This window comes from Chroicocephalus ridibundus, chromosome 5 (assembly GCF_963924245.1).
Source record: "Chroicocephalus ridibundus chromosome 5, bChrRid1.1, whole genome shotgun sequence".
NCBI lineage: Eukaryota > Metazoa > Chordata > Aves > Charadriiformes > Laridae > Chroicocephalus > Chroicocephalus ridibundus.
Window position 1 is genome coordinate 2,746,933 of NC_086288.1, and position 19,577 is coordinate 2,766,509.

Below are 19,577 nucleotides of genomic sequence, written 5' to 3' on the forward strand. Positions count from 1 at the left end.
ATTATTTTCCGTGAACGCAACGGCTGGAATGTGCCGTGAGGCCCAAGTTGAATCCCCAGCATTAATGACTGCGACGCTCGCATCTTCGGCGTGGAGGGGGGGGTGTCGGTGCTCCTGGGTCTCCCCCTCACAGCCATGCCTGGCGCCTAAGGGAGGGCACCCAGTGCCTCCTCCCAGTCTGGCCAGCAAGAGTCTCCCCCCCTCCCCAGTCCGGCAGCGCGCTTACCTCATAAACCATAAAAAGGTTTTTCCCTTGTCGTGTCTTCAAGAAATATTTCCTGCAAGAATCGGCAAAAGGAGCCGATTGGAAAGGCTTGTTTCTCGCCTTTTAGTGCCTGGAGGGAAAGCAGAAGCTCCTCTGCTGGGGGGAGTTCAATTCCCATTCCCCATATGGGACAGGAGGCCGCTTTTCTCCAGGGGGTGCCTGGGCCGTTCATCATGCGGGCAGTGGATGGTGCTGTTGTTCCAAGGAATCTCGCGCAGACGATGGCGGCGCTCAAAATGATTTCATTCGCTCGCAAATCACTCGCTTAATGTTTGTTTGGGTTTTGGTTTTTTGGTTTTGGTTTTGGTTTTTTTCGTACTTTTTTTTTTTTTCAGATTGCTTTCTCTGGTTTCCTCAACCTCTACAGCGTAGGTCAGGCAATTCAATATTTTTTGTTGTTATATTTTCAGACTCCTCAAATATAATCCTGTTTTCAGTGTACAATGAGAGCGCGCTGTTGTGTGGGGAATAATAAACTATATACTTTATTAGGAGTAGAAGCTGGGATTATGTACATGACATCTTAACATCGAACGTTTACCTTCTACAGCCTGAACATCCACAACGTCCGCTATTCCTCCCGGGTCGCAGTTGCAAGAAGTTAGAAAATAAATTTTTGTCAAACTTAACGCATTTAAAACTTGGGAGTTTAGCGGAACAGATTTTTTTTTTTTTTTTTTCTGTGCGGTATTGTTTTCTGTACAGAGGTTTCTAACTTCCAGCCCCTGGATTCTCTACCGTGTTGGAGTCGGCCCGTGACATTCTTTCATACCTTGCAGGCACCAGCGTAACTGCCCTGCGCTGTGCAGAGGAACCGAAAGGCCATGGAGGATCCGAGATTTTAGAAAGTTACCGTATAATTAGCAGGAAAAACTCATTGCTCTTGGGGAGTGGAAATCAGCGGGAAGATGAGGGTTGGAATTTATTTTTTTTTTTATTTTATTTTTTACATTTCAAGCAGCTGTGGTCACGGAGGTGACAATTGTACAACGCGAAGAAGATTCTCCGAGCAGGAAAGAGGAAGGGTGCTGTAAGACACGGGACTAATCCAGTCTGCTGCCACAAGAAAACTTTGGCCGTTTTTTTCTTACAGGTTCCGTTAGTCTGAGGATTCATGCGGCTGGCTCCTTTCTGTCAGATCTAGCTGCTAATCGGCAAGCGCAGAGCTGCTGATCCATGCCCCAGCGTAACTGCTGGAGAGCTTTTGACGCCCAGAGGAAAAGCATCTGTCTCCTGCCAGAAGGAACAGTAAAATAAAGATGCTCAGGTTTTTCTGCAGTTTCATAGCAGATGTTCTAGATTCGAGGGCTTAAATGCTGCGGTATTCTGGGTATGCAAAAGTTTCAGCCCAGGTCCACAAAAATAGTATTTAGCATTTATTTTCTATTGATATCTCTGGGGAACGGGCTCCTAAACCCTCTTGGATCTACAGCATGTGCTAATGGAATTTCACCCACAGAATACTCTAATAGCTCTAACTTTTTGGCTACTTCTAGCCTTAATTTTAAATAGGTAGCAGTGTTGTGGGACAAGAGGTCCACGTCTCGGTCATTCATTTACAAGCATCTATGAAGCGTGTCACGACGGTAAGGAAGAAAAGAAAGCCAGCCTGTGGAGGTGAGTATTTCCACACACCTTGGTATAAATGTGCTTTCCTCTTACCCTTCCTGTTCTCAAAGCCGCCTTCGGTAATAACAAGATACAGGCTGCATATAATGAGGCCTAAAAGGCACAACAGCGTCTCTGAAATCTAGCAAAAATGTCATTGGAAGTCTTATTATCTGCCAACTGTTCGTCCCAGCTTATGTTCTGTCACGCTGACTGCTTTGTCTTTGTGGGGGGAAATATTAAATCAGTGAAGTTACCCTGTGGATGCCTGGAGAGCTCCATTAACTATGTTTTACCATTTTATCTGTGCTCGCCCTTCTGACATTTTATATTTACTTTGAAAAAAAACCAGTCCTCTGATGACAAAGATGGATGGAGGAAATTATGAGTTCATAAATCCTGACTATACTGGCACCACAAAGTGAATACGAATACTTAAAAAAAAAAAAAAAAGCAATAATTTTTAGTGTGTTTCAACAACGGCAGCTTAGAAGTGGAACTGATTTGACGGTGTTGCCGTCCACTGCTGCTAAGAAATAAACTCAGTAAGCCAGCGTTTAATTACAACTTACGCTTTTATTGTAATCACCACCTCAGTAGCCGCGTTCGCATTGCGTGCAGACCCAGATTGCGGGCTTTACTTGGAACGGCCTCTCTCAGGTCGTTCCTTACTAGACACAGCCAAAATTTTCCTTAGCAGTGCTACAGACGTCGTTGACGTGACTTGTTGAAGAGAAGAATCGGGCTGGGTTTTTGGTTCCCTCCTCCCCGCCCCCTCCTTTCCTCCTGCTCTACGTTAAGATTTGTAAACATTTGATGGATCCTGTTGTCTTCAGGTAATCTAACTTGCTGCTTCGTGAAGAGCATGTGCAGTGGTTCTCCCAGCTGGGTACAAAACATCTGTTAACCTTAAGGATATAATATAACAGCCACCTCGTAATGCCATTTACAGTGAGCTGAAAGATACTGACGTCCATCAAAGCCATCCTCTGGCTAGAGGAAATGAAAAACAGTCAAAATGACGGCTTGATTATTTAACCTGTTTACATAATGTTTTGCCTCAGCTCAGAACCCGCTGTGTCACCTTCACTCGAGGCTGAGGGATCTTCGTCTGTATTTATTTGGAGTCTCCGTCTGCCTGATCTATCTTACTAGGCTCTTCTCTTGCGGAGCCCTCCCGGCACGCGTGGTTCAAGGTAACGCTGCATTTCCACAGGAGATAACTTGTCACGGTTCGCTTCAGTCCACGTGCAGGTCGAGCCCTGATGTTATCGTGGCCTATAAGCTGTATCTGCTGCTTAGAGACTGAAAGGGCGTAGGGACAGCTGCTGAGAAGAAAAATGACTGGCGGGGAGGAGGGATGAGAGAAGACTGCCAACTGCGAAATGACCAGGAGAGGACGAGTCGTCATTTACTGCCGGGGTGGGGGGCGCCCCCAGCACCTTGCCAGGTAGTTAAGTTTAGAAACAAAAGGGAAGGAGGGGGAAAAAAAATACACACGACACGATTAAATTACGGAACTTGCTGTTACATGGGGCTACGGAGACCGTGACTATAAACAACACTCGTAACATAGAAAGACAAGTTCACGCAGACAGGCCGGCTGGTAGGTTTTAAACCAGATAGAGCTTCTCGTTCACGCTGTTCCCAGCTGCTTTTTATGGAGGTAGCAGGGAGCTCTGTACTTGTGCTGTTTCTGATGCTCTTTCATGACCGTTGCCGCTGGCAACCAGTTACTGGATTAACTGGCCCATCCTCTGAGCCAGGGGGCAGGTTTACATTCCGCCCCCCCCCAACCTTCCTCCTTGGCTAGCAGTTTGCCTTCCCCAGGACTGCCTGCTAAACCGCTTGTTAAAAAAGCAAAATATTCTCCTAAGACTTTCTCCACGCAAGGAAGTGCTGCATTTGTCAGGAAGGTGTTAATGAACGGCCCCTTGGGAGTGACCTTGACGGATGCCTGGAGGAGCTGAAGTGATTCGGCTCCGTCAGGAGTGTTGCAGATGTGGCTGGCCCTGCCTTTGGGAGGGGAGAAGACAGGACAGCTTTTCTCAACCGATTTTAGTTGAAAACTCACCTAAACCTATTTGGGAGGGGGGGAATAATCAATGACAACGAAGGAAAGCTTTGACTATCCATCCATTTCTCCCCCCGGACCCCCTCCCATTTTATTTGTTTGCACGGGGGCGTGCGTGCGTGTAGATGAATGAGACCTTTCTAATAGGCGCTCGCAGTGGTTTGTTACGCTGTATTCTGGGATCGGTAAAAGAGCCCCGACGGCTCGAGGTGCCTACCTCTTCTGCGGTGGGAAGGGGGGAGAAGAACATCCAGCGGCCCGTCTTTTGTGGGGCGAGGGTGGTGGTGAGGAGGTCCAGGCATGTGTCAGTCTCGCCCGAGCACCTACAGGGTTTGGGCACTGGCTCCCAACCCTTCCATCCGCGTCTCCCCCGAGCTCGCTCACTCGCAGGGCTGGATGCAGCGTTGTGGTTTCCTTACTGTTCACGAAAACGCACTAACCAGAGTTTCACTACTAGTTTTTTTTTCACAACCACACCAAACCGAAAGAGGTTAAGTGGCGCAACTGCCTTCTCTGTTATTTCCTTTCTGGATACGGCAGGAGACGCCTCAGTTCTGCAGGAGTTTGGGTTGAAGCAGACTCCTGCCGGTTGCTGGTCGCAGAAGCAACAGGCGAGGAGAGGAGTCCCACCGCGCCGCGCTCTCGTCCGGGGCTTGCGCTTGTCTGCAGCAATGCCAAATACTGATAGACGGTCAAGACCTGACATCAGCAGAAGCAGGTCTGTCTCTTTCTTTTTCCCATTTACGCATTTCAGAATGCCCACAGCTCTCTTTGCAGGACACTGAACTTGCCCGGCGTCTTACAGACAGGCCTGTGACGACCACCCAAGGGGATAAATGACTAAATGCTACTTATAACAGCCAGTGGGAACAGCCACGTTTATTTTTTGACCATGTACGCACTAAAAGCTGTAACTGTTCCTCTCCAGCTGCATTCCCTTCTTTCTCCACAGGCTGATTGCTCAAGGACATACTTATTGTTGAAGGCCTGACGGTTTGGTTTTTGAGCGCACTTCTATGAGTTTGTGAACGCAGCTCCCCCAGTAACAGCGAGGTTAAGGTCAAATTGTCGGCAGCGTAGAGCTTTCAAAGCCTCCTGAGACAGTGGACTTGTTCTTTTTTTAAAATGAGAACATTAAACTGATAGATGCGAGAGTTGTAGTGTAAGAGGAGCGATATTCGTGTAGCCAGAAGTGTCGGTTTGGCTGTAGGGTATTTGTCATGGTCAGTATTGGCAACACCTAAAGTTTTCATGGCAGCAGGTTGGTTTTAATACAGTCAAGTTTATATTTGTGGGGTTTTTTGTTCACGTTGTAACGGCTGCTTCGAAGACACAATCTACATTTTCAGTCTGAGATAGTAAATGCTTAGAAAGGACAGAGACATCATTTTGTTGTAGAGCCCGGTCTTACTGTGCTGGAGTAATACGAGCTCCTGACAGGGATTGTCCTCCAGTCGCAGCGTTCTGCTCCCTCAAATTTTCTTTTTCCTTTATAAAACCTGCGCTCTGGAGCAAGGGGGTTTTGCTGTATGACATGATCGAGCTCAACAGGTGTCTATTTCCCCAAAGAGGTTCTCCAGACGGGGACTCCCCTGGTATCTCTTGGATGTTTTGAAGGTCATTTCTGTTCCCAGTGGTGGGAAACCAATCTTTTCAAAGAGCGGGATCCGCTCCATTTCCCTGCGGACTCAGTGGCCAGTAGCTGCTTGGCGACACCGTGGCCCTGGCAAGGAAGGGGCAGGAAGGGACGACCTGCCTCAGTGTGTTGGGCCAGTGGCTACTGGCACTGCCTGGCACAGGAGGGACCTGCACAGTTCACCTTAAATATTTGAGAATCTTGTGTATGTTGATTGCAACACTTCAGAAACGTTCACAAAACCTGAACTTACTCTGTCTGACTCGTGGATTTAAGCGCACAAGAACAACACTGGAAGATTCTGATGCGGTTTAGGCTTTAAGACACCTTGTTACAGAGTCCCACATCGGAAGGAGTAGTTGGGTGGCGACATGCATTCAAGATACAGGGTTAAAATTTGAAATTCGAACAGAACCACCTGGTACGGAGGCTCCGAGGACTCCATGGGTGAGTGCAACTGGAATTGACTGACAACTAGAAACTGTCTGGACCGTAATTGTTAACGTTCATTCCATTTGAAAAAGCTCTGGATGTTCTTTTCCCTGGGAGCCGTAAGCTCTGCCTTCCCTAAAGTACAAGCGCGGCTTTCACAGGAAGAGGCAAGCTTGAAAATAAGTGGCTTGCTGGTTTGCTGGTCGGAAGTTCTTTTTTTCCTTTGCTCCTCTGAAAATAGCAAAGTCGAAGCATACCTCGCCTGCAGATTCAAAATTAACCTTTGTCCCTAAAAGGACCTTTGAGCATGCTTAATTGTGCACCTCTTTCTTTCACCTAAGATTTGCTGGAAGATTGTGAGGTTTTGTAGACAAAAAGAATGTCCGTGGCAATACTGTAAGTACCCCGTCCACTATTAGTGAGAATTTGAGTGAGGAGAACAATCTACAGCAAAGGATTATCCCTGTCTAAAGTCTGGAGGTACGATTTGACTTCGGCCTTAGATCAGAGCAATTAAGGTATTCAGGGTATTATGCTTCCCCGACGTTATCCTGGGAAACACTGACTTGGGGACATTTCATTCCTTCCCTGATGTCTCTTTGCTCCAAGGAGGGATGAGATGTGTGTGTTTGCCGGCTTGCACTGACACCTGGGATACGGACAAGGAACGGTGGGTTTGGATTTCAGAAACGTGCCGTTAGCCCTGGAGAATGCAGCATGGCAAAGTGGTTAGAGGGAGAGCGCCAGGATTTCGGGTTAAATTGTGTCAAGTTCACAATGACAGAAAACTGTAGTGTTGGCAAGTTTCATGAGAATGGGGCGATGGAACAAATTAAGACTTTACGGCACCGCAAGATCAGTTTTTGATCGCCTTTCATTCTCGTTCGATCCTCAGGTAATGGAAACCTCACAGAACACCGTGGCTGGCCTGAAAAAATTTGCTGTGGGCGTCAGACTGAGCGAGCTTACTTTTTTTTTTACTCCTCTTTCTCTAGCAAGAGTTCCACTGACAGAGCCGATGTTATAGAAACTCACAGAAAGGAACAGAGAGAAATAACATCCGTTTTGAACTGTCAAGTCATTCAGAAAAGTGCCAGGTTACTGTTTAGTACTTACGAAAGAGAACCGAATGCAGCACCCTGCCAGTACGTATGTACGTATCTATGCCTAGGAGTACGTAGGTAGCCTTAAGCAGCACAGGTGCAGTCCACTGTTTCTCGTTGGCCTGGCCGGGGGCTCCGTGGCTCTCCCTGAGCTTGTCGCTTCAGAAACCAAAATGAGCGGGAAGGGGGACTGTGCTAAAAGTCCGGGCGGGAGGCGTTTGTGCGACAATCGTGACTTCTAGTGCAATAAGGAAAAATAGTTGCTGTAAATAAGACACGATCGTATCTACGCCTCAGGCTGACTTTGGATTTTGAAATCAAAGCAGGTAATGATTTTAAGAATTAGTGAACTAAAGGAGTGACTGGGATCCTGGTAACCGATGTAAATGTGGGATTCTTCTTTAACCTTTGTGTTTCCTTCTGAAGGTGTGGCTACCCGCATCTTGGTCCTTTCTGCCAGATTTGTGCTTTCTCTGTTGCTAGTTGGGGTTTGGCATTGACTGTGTTTACTAAGAAGAAACACACAATTGGTTCGAACAGGTCGGAGGAGCGAAGACAACACTTTTAACATTGTGTATCATTAACGGAACTTTTAATAGCTGTGCTCATAATTGCTTTAGAGATGCACTGCCAGCTTCAGAACGTGATGCCACTGAAGGGAACCTTCAAGTTACAGATAGTTAAGTTCAGAAAACGTCAGTGATTCTTAGGCAGAGGCAGAAAAAAAAGTAAATACTGAAAATCTACAGTGAAGCTGCTTAAATGCTTAATATCTGGTCTGGGGCGTGCCCAGAAATGCGCCACTCCTGTCATAGCTCAGTCAGCTCTCCCCCAGAAACCCAAAGAGACCTGGCAACAAAGGTGTAACCCATGAGAGCCTTTCCCCGAGCAAAAATGGAATTTTGTCCTTTTTGTGGTTGAGAAACGGAAGCAAAAGCCTAAGTATCTTGTCTGAGTTCAACACAGCGAATCAGTGATGGTTTCCCCCTTTCTGGCATTGCAGGTTATTAAACCAACAAAATGCCCAGAACGCTACAGAGATGGTAACTGATGACTCGTGGGGTGTCAATGTTGTATGACGCGAACTGCTAATGGTCGTGTGGCATGTGGGAACTCTGCCTGGAAGTCAGGAAGATGTAGAGTTTTGTTGTCTTATCCATCATTTCAATGGCAATACTGTTATGCACAGAGGAGGAAAAAAAAAAACCTGCTGAGCTGGAAAATATACTCAACGGATACTTTTTCCACATGAGGTCTTATTCAGCTGTTGACTCACTTTTGGCATTGGCTCATCTGACTTTATTAGGATATGTAATTTAGTTCCTTCTGTGTAATATACTTAATAGAGCTTGATAAAGCTAAATGGATAGTCTACTTTATGGATCTCCGCTGTGTACAACTGGAGAGAGATCTTAGGTAAGTGTTGAACAAACTCATAAATCAGCGGCAAATTTTGAAAATTCTTATCTCTTGTCAGGCTTTTCCCAGCAGAGGGGGGGTCTTGAAAAGAGGGCGTAAGGACAGAGTTCCCTTAGAAAATTACTGATGGGTAGAAGTCACTCGGTGCTAAATGTGGGGGAAATAGCAGAGAAGCGAAGAAGAGCTTTCTTCATACTCTGCGACAGGGACCTGCGCCCTCGGAGTCGGTATCGCCGCCCGCGTGGAGGAGAAAAGTTCCTGGGCTTGATATTAATGGTGAGCTGTGAAGACAGATAGAGCTGCTCTAAGGAGAAACAGCTCCTCGATTAAGTAATTCAGGCGTCATAATTTGCCAGAATATCTTCCAGGAGATTTCAATAGCACATCGATGGGCAGAAATCGGACCTTAAGAGAGTACCGTAAGTGTTACACAGATACCGTGTATTGCGCAGGTACCGTTTCAGGGGTGGACCGCCATAGAGCACATCTAACAAGATGCTACAACCTTTTAATGACATGAAGACCCCTGAGAACTTGGGATCGTGTGGGATAAACGCGTGGCTTCTAGCGCGCTTGAAGAGGCTGTTTTCAGTAAAATCTTTTTTGCAAGCTGTCTTAGAATTACTCTTTCCTTAGATACCGTTACCACTTGGGCATCCATTTTCTTACAAAATTGAAGTTAACCTGCTGCTTTTCTTCTGCTTCCTCTGGGCAGGAGGAGCAGGGCCGTGGTGGTGCCTCCCGCCTTGGGGCTCCGCGGTGGGCGGTGGGGCCCAATCTGCCAGCCCCCCCAAGGCACCCCCCCCCCGCCTCTTGCCTCCCTCTGTCAGGGCTGCGGGTTTTTTCCTGCAGTGAAGCTGCCGGCCTTGTCCTTCCCACCCGGGAGCCATCTCTTCTCTGTGGCGGTTTTCTGGGCCGTGCAGATACTTGGGACTCTCCTCTCCGCCCCAAAACCACGTCCTGTATTTTACTTCACTCCCGGCGAGTCCAGTGCTTTCTGCCTCATCTGGTTATTGGCATCGGAGTGCTGAGCAGCCGGGCAAAACGGTCTCACATGTGATGATGACTTTTAAAATGCGTGAGAATCCGTGGCTGTGCTATAGCAGCAACTTCCTCCCAGTAACCGAGAGCAGAAATTTAGCCTGCAACAGCTGCAGTTCCTCAAGGCTTTGCTCCGGTAGGGGGTCCCTCAGGCAAATTCCTATTTAAATAATAACCTGAAACGCAAAGGTGACTTTTCCTGAAAAGATAAATGTAGATATCAATAAGGCCTTTCCTGGTTGATGGTTGATTTCAATTTCTTTGCTAGGACTTCTAACATGCGGTCACAATTTATATTTTAAAGAGATTTTGGGGCTGTAATGCAGTGTACTTACTCAAATATGGGACTATTTCCAGGAGCTGCAGAGAAGAAAGAGGGAAGGAAATGAGAGAAGAGACGGGAAGTCATGAAAACAGCGGAAGAAAAGAGACCTGGAAGATGTTAACTTTTTTGTATTTCCGGTGGAACGAGAAAGCTGCTTTATTTTGAGAGGAGAGGCAAAAAGTTTTCCGGGCAGAGGGCAGAAAGAAACGAATGTATGCATTTACACGATGCTCTGAAAAATGAGGTGGAATAATGAATCAAAATCGTCTTTTTTTTTTTTTTTTTTATTGTTTTGCTATTGTAATGTGTATTTCACTCTAGTGATCTCTGTGAGTTCCGGTACACGAGGCTGTACAGTGGTACCACAAGAGATTTTTATTCTTTAGCTTCCAACCTTCTGGAATGTTGAAACAGAAATCATTTAATGGGTGGCAGATATTTTGCCTGCTCGGTGAAACTCGGCTCAATAAATAAGCACAGAGAAAAACCGCGAGGGAGACTTCACTGGAGACTGAGGAAACGTGGTATTGTTTTGTATGAAAAGTGTTAGAAAAACGCGAGGAGATATTGGATTTTCTAGATCGTTGTATAAAAACAGCTGAAACAAACACTCAGAAAATGAAATGCCGGTACAATGCATAATAAGGGAGATTAAATTAGGTTTTATTATTAAATTTACATGAATTGATACCGTGTATATTAAGAAAGCTCTTGGAAATCAAGGACTGAAGTTTGACTTCATAATGTGAAAAAAAAAAAAACAAAACAAAAAACCAACCCAAAACACAGAACATGGTACCCTTGGGGTATTTATTGTCTTCCGTACACCAAGGTTGGGGAAAAGACCTTTTTTTTTTGCATTTTTTTAGTCTGTCTTAATTTATATTCCTTCAAAAAGGTTTTTTGGGGTTTTGTTTTTTTTCGGGGGGGAAGGACTGGGGGGGGAGGTGTTGTTTTTCTCTTTCCAGAATTTAGATGAGGCAAATGGAAGCCTCATGGAAACAAAACCAAAAGGCTGAGAGATTTGTTGCTGGCTCAAATTAGTCTGAACCAGAACGTAACTGGTGAATTAGTCGCTCAGTAGAGCAGAGAAAATTAGTTTGTTAATTTGGATGTATCTGAACAGACGATTCATAGAATTCTTGGCCTGGTTTTATGGTAAGCGTATGCAGAGTTAATTAATTGTTGTCGTTTATCGAAGAAGTGAGCTCACGATCTCTGTGAGAGAAGGCTTAAAGCAACGACTTTGCACAGTCAAAACTTGCAAACGCAAAACGGCTTTATGATCTTTAGCGGAGTTATCGAATGCCAGCTGATTCGCAAGATTACAATTTGAGAATCTGAAAGGCTGAAAATGGAACAATTAAACCGAAAAGCAACGCGAAAATGCGTGTAAAATGGCGGGAGCCGTGTCTTGCCGCTGAAGGCAGGCCAATTTGAATCTTGGAGCTAATCGGCACCCAGGAGCTCTGCTCCCTGCAGGGTGCCTCGGTGGCAGCATGCCGTGTTGAGTGGTCACCGTAACAAGAGATCGATGGGTAAAGTTGAAGTCTTGTTGGACAGAGGGGTCTGTAGCTGTGCCTTTGCTCTGTTCCTGTGTTAAACGGCGACACCTATTGATTCGCTTAATGGATCTGATGAGTTAGAGCGAAGTTCACAAAGAAACCCAAGGGACGTGGACGGTAGCCAAATCTGCAAACCTCCCTACGCACCTACACGTGGGGAAGGTCGGTTCGTGCTCCTCAGCTGAGAGCGTGCTGAGCGGGAGCCGGCTGACTGGTGGGAGGGAATGCCGGAGAGCGGGGCTGAGAGCGTCCGAAATCTTGCAGCATTGAGAGTCTTTGGCCCCTGAGGCTGGGCTGGAGCCTGGTGCCTTTTGGAGAACACATTGAGATGTATAACCTGGATCATCCCTCTCTTCCAAGTGGGGACTCGAGTCGCTCTTTTGTTGAAAACCAGATGAATCTCCATGCTAAAGAATATGTCACGTTTACGTGACCTCAACGTAGTTAAAATTTTGCGCAGCAGAGGGAAAACCTGATTAGTTTCTTCTTTGTGCAGACGTATCTGTGTTTGTAACGCTGAACTCGGAAGCATCTCTCTTCTCGACAGCAGTGAAATTGATCTCGCTATTTGATTTATATGAGACTTTCTTGTTTACCGTGGAAAGCCGTATGTAGAAGCGGAAAAACGGCTTCCTGCAGGTAAACCGGGGCTAATAGCTTCCTAGAGCTTTTGCATTTTGCCAGTATATTCTGTAAAATATTGTTTGTCAGACACAACACAAGAAGCACTTTAGATTTCTGGAGCTTTAAAAGGAAAGGCACAGTAAATACCTCTTACCGGTATTCCTTGCTTCTCTAATATGATACACTTCTGATCTGCTTTTCAATTACTTTTTCTAATTTGGCTGGCGGGCCCATATCAGTGAATTAGTTTCTCACGAAGCAGCGGGAACCTTAAAGGTTTTCTCCGAGACGTCTCGTTTAAAATACCATTTCTGTCTGCAATACGGACGACACCAAAAAAAAAAAATAATAAAAAAATCAGGGAAAGCTGCATACTCGCCTAGCATACCGTCTGTGCTGCTGTCACCCTCCTGGTAATGACACGGGGCCTTTCCTGCTGAGAGTTCCTACGTGTGTCGCAGTGCTATTGGTTTTTCTTATTCTACTCGGCAAAACTTTCTGAAGTGGGTTGTTGTTTTTTTTCTGTTTTGTAAAATATTAGGCATTTACCAAGACATAGGAAGATGTAAGGGAAGTTGACGTGCGAGGAGACAAAGCAGCACACACGCACGGACTAAATCCGCATTCTTCTGCCCAATTTTTTTTTTTTTGGACTCCTTTGACCCCTCTCAGGTACATTCTTATCCTCTTTGCCTTACGTCTTGCCTCAGCGTTGCAGCCAACCTGCCCTGCCAGGCCTTTCGTGCCTGCTTTTCGGGCAGGAAGACAGGAACGTTGTAAAACGTTTAATGGCAGAGCCCCAGCTGCGCCGCCCCACATCCACCATGGCATTTCAGGGCACAGCAGGGTTTGGCACGCGGTCAGCGGCCCCTGGAGTTTGCGATGGCCACGGCTGCCGTCTGCGCAGTGGAGAGGAGATGGCACACCACCTTCCTGTTTCAAACAGAAGCTCTTACTTGGCCCATTTGTTCCCTCCCATTAAGTCTTCATGCGGCAGTTGTGGATTCATTGCTTTTTTCATTTGCTCTTTTCAACTGGATCTCAATAAAACTCCGCTCTGCAGAGTTTCAGCCTTCCCCTTTGCTGTCCCTCTTACCTGTAGGTACATGGCTTAATTCTTAAAGATCTAATATACACTTCCTTTCTCACCTGCCCAATTCCCCTGTGGGAAGAATGACTCGGACGCCGCGGGCCACGTGCTGATCAGCTGAATTTCGATGTCTCCTGTATGGAAGGAAGATTCATTTTCATCCCTCTATTGCAGGCTTCTTGCACTGTCCTCTGAATCACCTGCTACTCGTTTGGTAAGACAAAATAGACAGAAATACCAAGGCATTCCATGAACAGTAGACTGAAGTCAAGTTTCATGTGAACTTGTACTCTTGTCCCTAGGAGAAACTCCTGCTCTTTATATTCCCGATGGCTGCACCGCTGTCTCAACAGCGTCTTATGTTCGCCTTCATGCTCTCATGGTACCTCTGCTGTCTTCCATCTACTAGCTGGGCAAGGGGCATCATGTGCTCTGGTCGTTTCCAACTGTGTTGACTGCTCAGTGTGCGTGAGTGTTTACATATATTTTGAAACACTTAGAAATACGATTAGCTTGGAGACCTCTCTCTGTCCAATCTGTTGGCTCAATTGTTTCATAAGTTATTGTTGGTTTGGGAGCTGGTGGCAAGGAGTAATAGGCAAAGAAATGACATTGCGTTGCATGATTTGTGCCTCATTTCCACAGGGTTAGCAATGAAACTACTCTCGGGTATACATCTACAAAGATGCGTAGGCACACGAGCTTACAATATTTACCTGGTCTTTGATCTCATATTAAATTTACATAGAAAGGGAGCTTTGGAGGTCACATAGTCCAACCCAGGACTAGTTTTAAAGTTAGGGCAGGTTGTTCAGGGACTTGCCCAGCTGAGTTTTGAATACGTCCAAGAATATCCCCCAGCTCTGCTGAACAGTCTGTTCCAATGCGTAACTGCTGTCGCTGTAAATATATATTTTTTATTTTTTTTTTATTACGGCTAGTCAGAATTTTCCTTGCTGCAGCGTGTGCCCATTTGTCTTAATCTCTGCTTTTAAATTTCTTTTGCTCCAGAATCAGTGATTACATCTGTCTTCTGTTAACGGGGACAATTTTTGAGCACCGTTTATGGGATTAGGCATATCCGCAATGCACAGCCTCGGTGGAAAGCCTAGGACATGACATCTTCACGTGGGTCCCACCAGATGCTTCTGTATCAAAGCCGATGTGCGCTAAACAGCTAGAGACTGAGTAGGCTCACCGGTCCTGCCGTTCAGATTAAAGAAGTGGTTATAGCTACTCCTTCGCTTCTCTTCCTGGATCTCTTTCCTAGGAAGCCAACACAGAGGAACAGGCTTTCACACTGATGTCATGTGGGACTAGGACACAGCTGGATCCGGGGGCAATCAGTAGAGGGGAGGAGCAGGGACCAACAGAGTCTGGCAGCTGCGTGGTGACCCAACTCGTGAGCTTGAAGTCCCAGCCCTTTCTCTAGCGTGTTGAAGAGCAGCGAGAGGCAGAGCTTTACGAGGAGACTGAGGTAGGGGAGGAGATACTGAAATGCTCCCAGGCCAGTGGCAGAAGGGAGCTGGAATCCTCTTGTCGCCCTTCTGGGGGCAACGTGTTACCCTTAGGAAAGGGGGAGGAAATTCTTCTGGAGAGGAAAGGAAAGAGCAGGAGTTGAAAAAGGTGGTAAGAGAAAGTGGTTACAAAAAGTGGTAACGGTTAAAGGATGAGAGAATGAGAACAGGATTCTACAAAGCACAGGCAGAGTGGAGAAAGGAAGACAAAGGGGGAGAGAAAGTCACTAAATATTCAAAAGCATGCAAAAACTATCAAGAGCAGGAGAGCAAACTCTAACTTTGGGTTCTTTATTATGCTATTAAAATAAAAATGTACAAACACTTCATCGTCTGTAAGCAAACGCTCTGAAAAAAATGGCTTGTTTCTGGTGAAAAGCAAAACAATAAAACGGTTTTCCTTAAAAAATGAGTAAGCAGATAGATTTGATTAAGGAAAACGAAATCCATACAACAGAAGTAGGGAATGCAGCTGTAAAACTGGGGTGAGATCCATAAGGTATCATCTTGTGCTCACATTTGCACGCTCTGTCTCTCTTGCTCTCACCTTGGGCCCTTCGGGTTGGGTTATGATGCCATAGTCTTTACATAAATCCCTTTAAATGCTAGCTTTGACTTGTCTTCAAGGCATTTTTGACTCCGGGCTTTCTGAAACAGAATGAATTCCGGCAAAATTTTGAAAGAGACTCACACTAGCTAACTCTGGATTTTGAACCAGGGAAAACTTAACGCTAAAGCAAAAGGAATCAATCAATCCCATTTCTCCAGTCTCCCCCCTGCTGCTGCGGGGGGACCTAATTCAGGATTTTGTATACGAGCTTGCAACTGCTTAGAGGAAGAAAAAGTAGCTCATGCTTTTTACTGGAAGAAATTAATGCTGGCTTTCTTAGCTGTCACAGTTTTATGGATGCCACATAAAGGTGTGAGTAATATTGTAATAACGGCGCAGCAGGAGAAGGTGGCGCGTAGTAAGGTGGTGACAATTTCATGTGTATTCCGAAAATGTTCTTACTGTAAGAAGGGGAAAAGAAGGGGAAAAAAAGCTGGTTGTCTGGGGTTTTTTTACCCCCACATCAAAGTGTCTGACGTCTTCAAAAAGGTCTGGCCGAGTCTTTGTTTCTCTTTGTGTGAACAAAGGTGTCAAATGCAAAAATGTCAATAAGTTCTTTCTGTTGCCTCATATTGGCTGACTAATAAGCCAAGCTTCAGTAAGCATTATTAATGAATAGAGAGAAATGACTTCCTGCTTGGTGTGTATCCAAAGCGGATCGCAAATAATGCCGCACGTTTTCTCTTATTTTCTCCCCTTGAATTTCATTAAATGACTTTTCACAAAGTTGTGCAGATGCCTGTAATGAAACCGAACGCAAATGACGCAAATTGCTAATCACCATAACGCGGGATGCTAATCTGGATGGTGACTCTATAAAGGGAAGTAACCAACATACGGCTCTAAATGGTACACACTGTGCCCTAATTTTAATATTTATTTTTTTTTAATTCGAGGGTATTTCTTGAGCTGTCTGTTTAAACCTGACTGTACCAAGCAAGTTCCTAGGGTAGCTGCAAAAGAGCTACTTGCTGTTTTTCTCTTCTGTAGGTTCCCCCCAACTCCGTGTTACGCCGTGCACAGCTCTCTTGCTGTTGGCGTGCTGTTGGCAATTCCTGCCTGAGTCGTAATGAATAATCCAAAATTAAATTCCGGATAAAGAAATCTGTTTATTCGGGCTGTGGGTAAAGGCAGCCGTTGCGGTGGTTCGTTTTAGACAGACACTGTAGGCAATTTATTTTGGAATTTGCTGGCTGGCATAGAACAGGCGTAAAAGGATGAGGATGGAAGAGGTCTTGGGGAATCTGCAGGATTTACCGGTGCTGCTCTGAAAGGATGTCACGCGAACTCCCAGCGTTTCATAGAGAAGCGAGCAGCCTGACCGGCTGTCTGCTTCCTTACAGCTGCTGTGAAAAGTGCAGGCTCTCCCTCGTGCAGGCTTTGTGTAGAAACTCCTTCAGTTTTGCAAAAAACGAACGTTGACTTCAGTCCTGCACTTCTGGTTGTGTATGTTTCTTTGGTTCTTAATCAACAAAACCTTATCTATGTGTTGTTTTTCTTTACCCTGGCTTTTCTATTCTGGTGCATAATTCGGCATTCATATTCTGGGGCATAATTTTGAGGAAAGATGATCCAGAAGTTGTTTATTGAAGTAAAGCCACTGAAGAGAGCACGTTCTGTTACACTTGCTGACTTACTGGAAATGTCATCCCAGCTGGTGTGAAAAGTCCTGTGGCTTCAACACCCTCTTGCTATTTTAGATGCTTGCTGTATCCTGCGCCTTTCAAAGCAGAAAAGAAGAGACTCTCAGATCTGCGGCAGGTCTCTGTTTTTCAAATGGCTTAAAATAAGACTGCAATAAATTATTTGGTGGCTGGATTCTTTGTGTGTGCGCTGAGTTCGGGTTTTGTTTGTTTACTAAAGTGAGGCTATTTCCTGAGACTTTAGAAAGCTGTGATCAAATATTCAAAGCCAGCACTACAGAAGGAAAGGAGAACGGCTCCACTGTTTATAATTAGCCCCTGGAGTTTGCATCGGAGCCCTCCTGATCTCGTTCTGTAATTCAAGAAATGACTTACACATTTCAATTATCTCCCGTAATATTGGGAGTAAAACTACGTCTGCGAAGGAGAGCAGGATATTGGAAACAGCCAGACGTCTGTAGGAGGGAACTGTTGCTTTACGAAGGGATAAGCGCTGTGCTGTCTTCAGGGAGGTGGAATTCAGCAGCCTAAGCTTCCCTGCAGGTAAATACCTGGGGGCTGGCAAAAATGGGCTGTTTAACCCCAATCTGCCCTTGGGGACGCTGGCTGTAAGGGTCCCTCTTTAACCTGGCAGGGACTGAGGGGGCGGGGGAAAGTGACTGCTGTAGAGAAATGGGGTATTTGGAGGGATTAAGAACAAGTAAAAGTTTGAATGAAGGCCATCAAAATGAAGAAATTATTTGTACTATAAATTGTATCGTACTACAGAGGTCTAGTATAGCGATTCTCAAATACTGTCTACCTTAGACTGCAGACCAGTAGCGATGAAATAACGTGTTGCGGAGAAGAACTGTCATCACTACACGTGTTTTGGGAGACCATATCCCGGCTGAGATCCCTTTCCCAGTGCGACCAGTATGGTGGAGATTCATGGGCTAACGAGGACAAAGTCACAGGGTTACTTACAAGATTGCTTGATTGAAAACACTCCAAGGATAAAACTTGGAAAATTAGGATGAAACTTGGGCTCTTGAGATGTCAACCTAGTGGAAAGTCGGAACATTGGAATATTTTGAGCGGTCATTACTCCTTAAAGGCACTTGGGAGTGAAATAATGGAATTAGAGGCCAAATTCAGGCTCATGTATATAAACTCTTATGCCTTCAAGAAACAATTATAAGGTGGAAAAAATAGGCATCAACTTTATTGCTTAAACGTCTTTCCAGGAGTTTTCAAACTATTTTCCCCGAAACATCTGTCAGAGCAACATTCAAAATCCTAATGATCGTGCAAATCACTCATCCCCTGGGTGTCATTTAAGCTGTAGACATTTTGCAGAGTAAACAACGTTTTTTGCCTTACCCGGTGGCTGTAATTATCTCCTGTGATGCATAATGTAGCACGCAGTTCCTAACTTTTCTGTTTGCAGCAAGATTTAAGTAGCACGACTTCTCACCCGTAGAAGAAGCATATGAATCGCTGGCCAAGAAGGAAGGGTTTGCTTGCTGTCGAGTTGTTTACTAACCATTTTGCTGAAGTTAAAGAGAAACGGAATAAAACTGAGAAAACTCACATGTGAATTCACAAAGATGGCTTTTAGTAGCCTGGCTATCGGAATTGGAAACTGAAGGGCTCGTTACATGCGCTGTGATAAGCATCATAAGCAAGTACTCTGAAGTGTTCTAAAGTAATGTTTTATAAAATAGTGGGTTTTTTTTTTTAAAAAAAAAGGGCATAGAATTAATAATTCTCTACTGAATTACATTGTTTTGGGAGTGTGGTTTTACGTTTCTCTAATATCCTATCAGTGTAAGACTTGTTACTCGTGCGGAGGTAGCGACCTGTGTCTTACATGCACTTCAGAAGAGAGCTTTGTAGCAGAGGAGGTTGTACGTTGATAAAGGACACCATCCAAAACATCTATGCCTCCGTCTAAGGCTTCACAGCGTGAAAGAAGCCTCTGTGTACCGCAGTTGTATTACGCTCTTTGGAAATATTAAAAAATTAAAGCTCCACATCTAGAAAGACGTGCAGATACCCAAAATATGTTTATGGGTCTGACTTCATGTCCAAACTCCTGTGCATCTTAGTAAGGGGTGAGATTTCTCTCACACTTGAAAATATGACACTAAAGCTATACCCAGCAACATCATATCACGGCATGCCTACAAAGCAAAAGACACGTACGTTAATCTATCTTTGATTTTAATTTAGCTTGCCGAGCAGTAACGGTAACGAAGATGTCACATTATGGATCTCCATGCGCAGTAGCAACCAGAACGTAGATGCAGATCCCTCTGCGGCTTTATGATCTGTATGATCTCTCTGCCTGTGGAGGTTTAAACTAGCTTTACGTAAACGTGGTCTCGGTAACTTGTTGCCACGCCGTCCGCAGCAGCTGCCCGCGCTGGAATTACCCGGTAGGGCCAAAGTATTGTTTGTTAGTTATTTGGTCATAATCTATGAATCCTTTAACCTGCCGTTTTGCCATTCCTCTAGCAGCCTGGGCAGCGATCAGGGCAGGCGGTGGCTGGGCATTAGGTGACCTTTGGTGCTCTGGTTAGCATTACACGGCACTACTCAGAATCCAATATATAAGCTTCAGAACAGCTCTGCACGCGATAA

At 45.3% G+C, this 19,577-nt stretch overlaps 1 long non-coding RNA gene across 3 annotated transcripts; it reads left to right on the top strand.

Moving 5' to 3' along the window:
• The first annotated feature begins 10,875 nt into the window (after positions 1-10,875).
• Positions 10,876-17,096, top strand: LOC134516406 (uncharacterized). Of its 3 annotated transcripts, none has more exons than XR_010071317.1 (3): positions 10,876-13,396; positions 13,485-13,650; positions 14,194-17,096. It is a non-coding gene; the product is annotated as an uncharacterized LOC134516406 (long non-coding RNA). The 3 variants fall into 3 exon arrangements; XR_010071318.1 differs by having other exon boundaries at positions 13,485-13,646; XR_010071319.1 differs by having other exon boundaries at positions 10,876-12,107; positions 12,634-13,396; positions 13,485-17,096.
• The last annotated feature ends 2,481 nt before the right edge of the window (positions 17,097-19,577 follow it).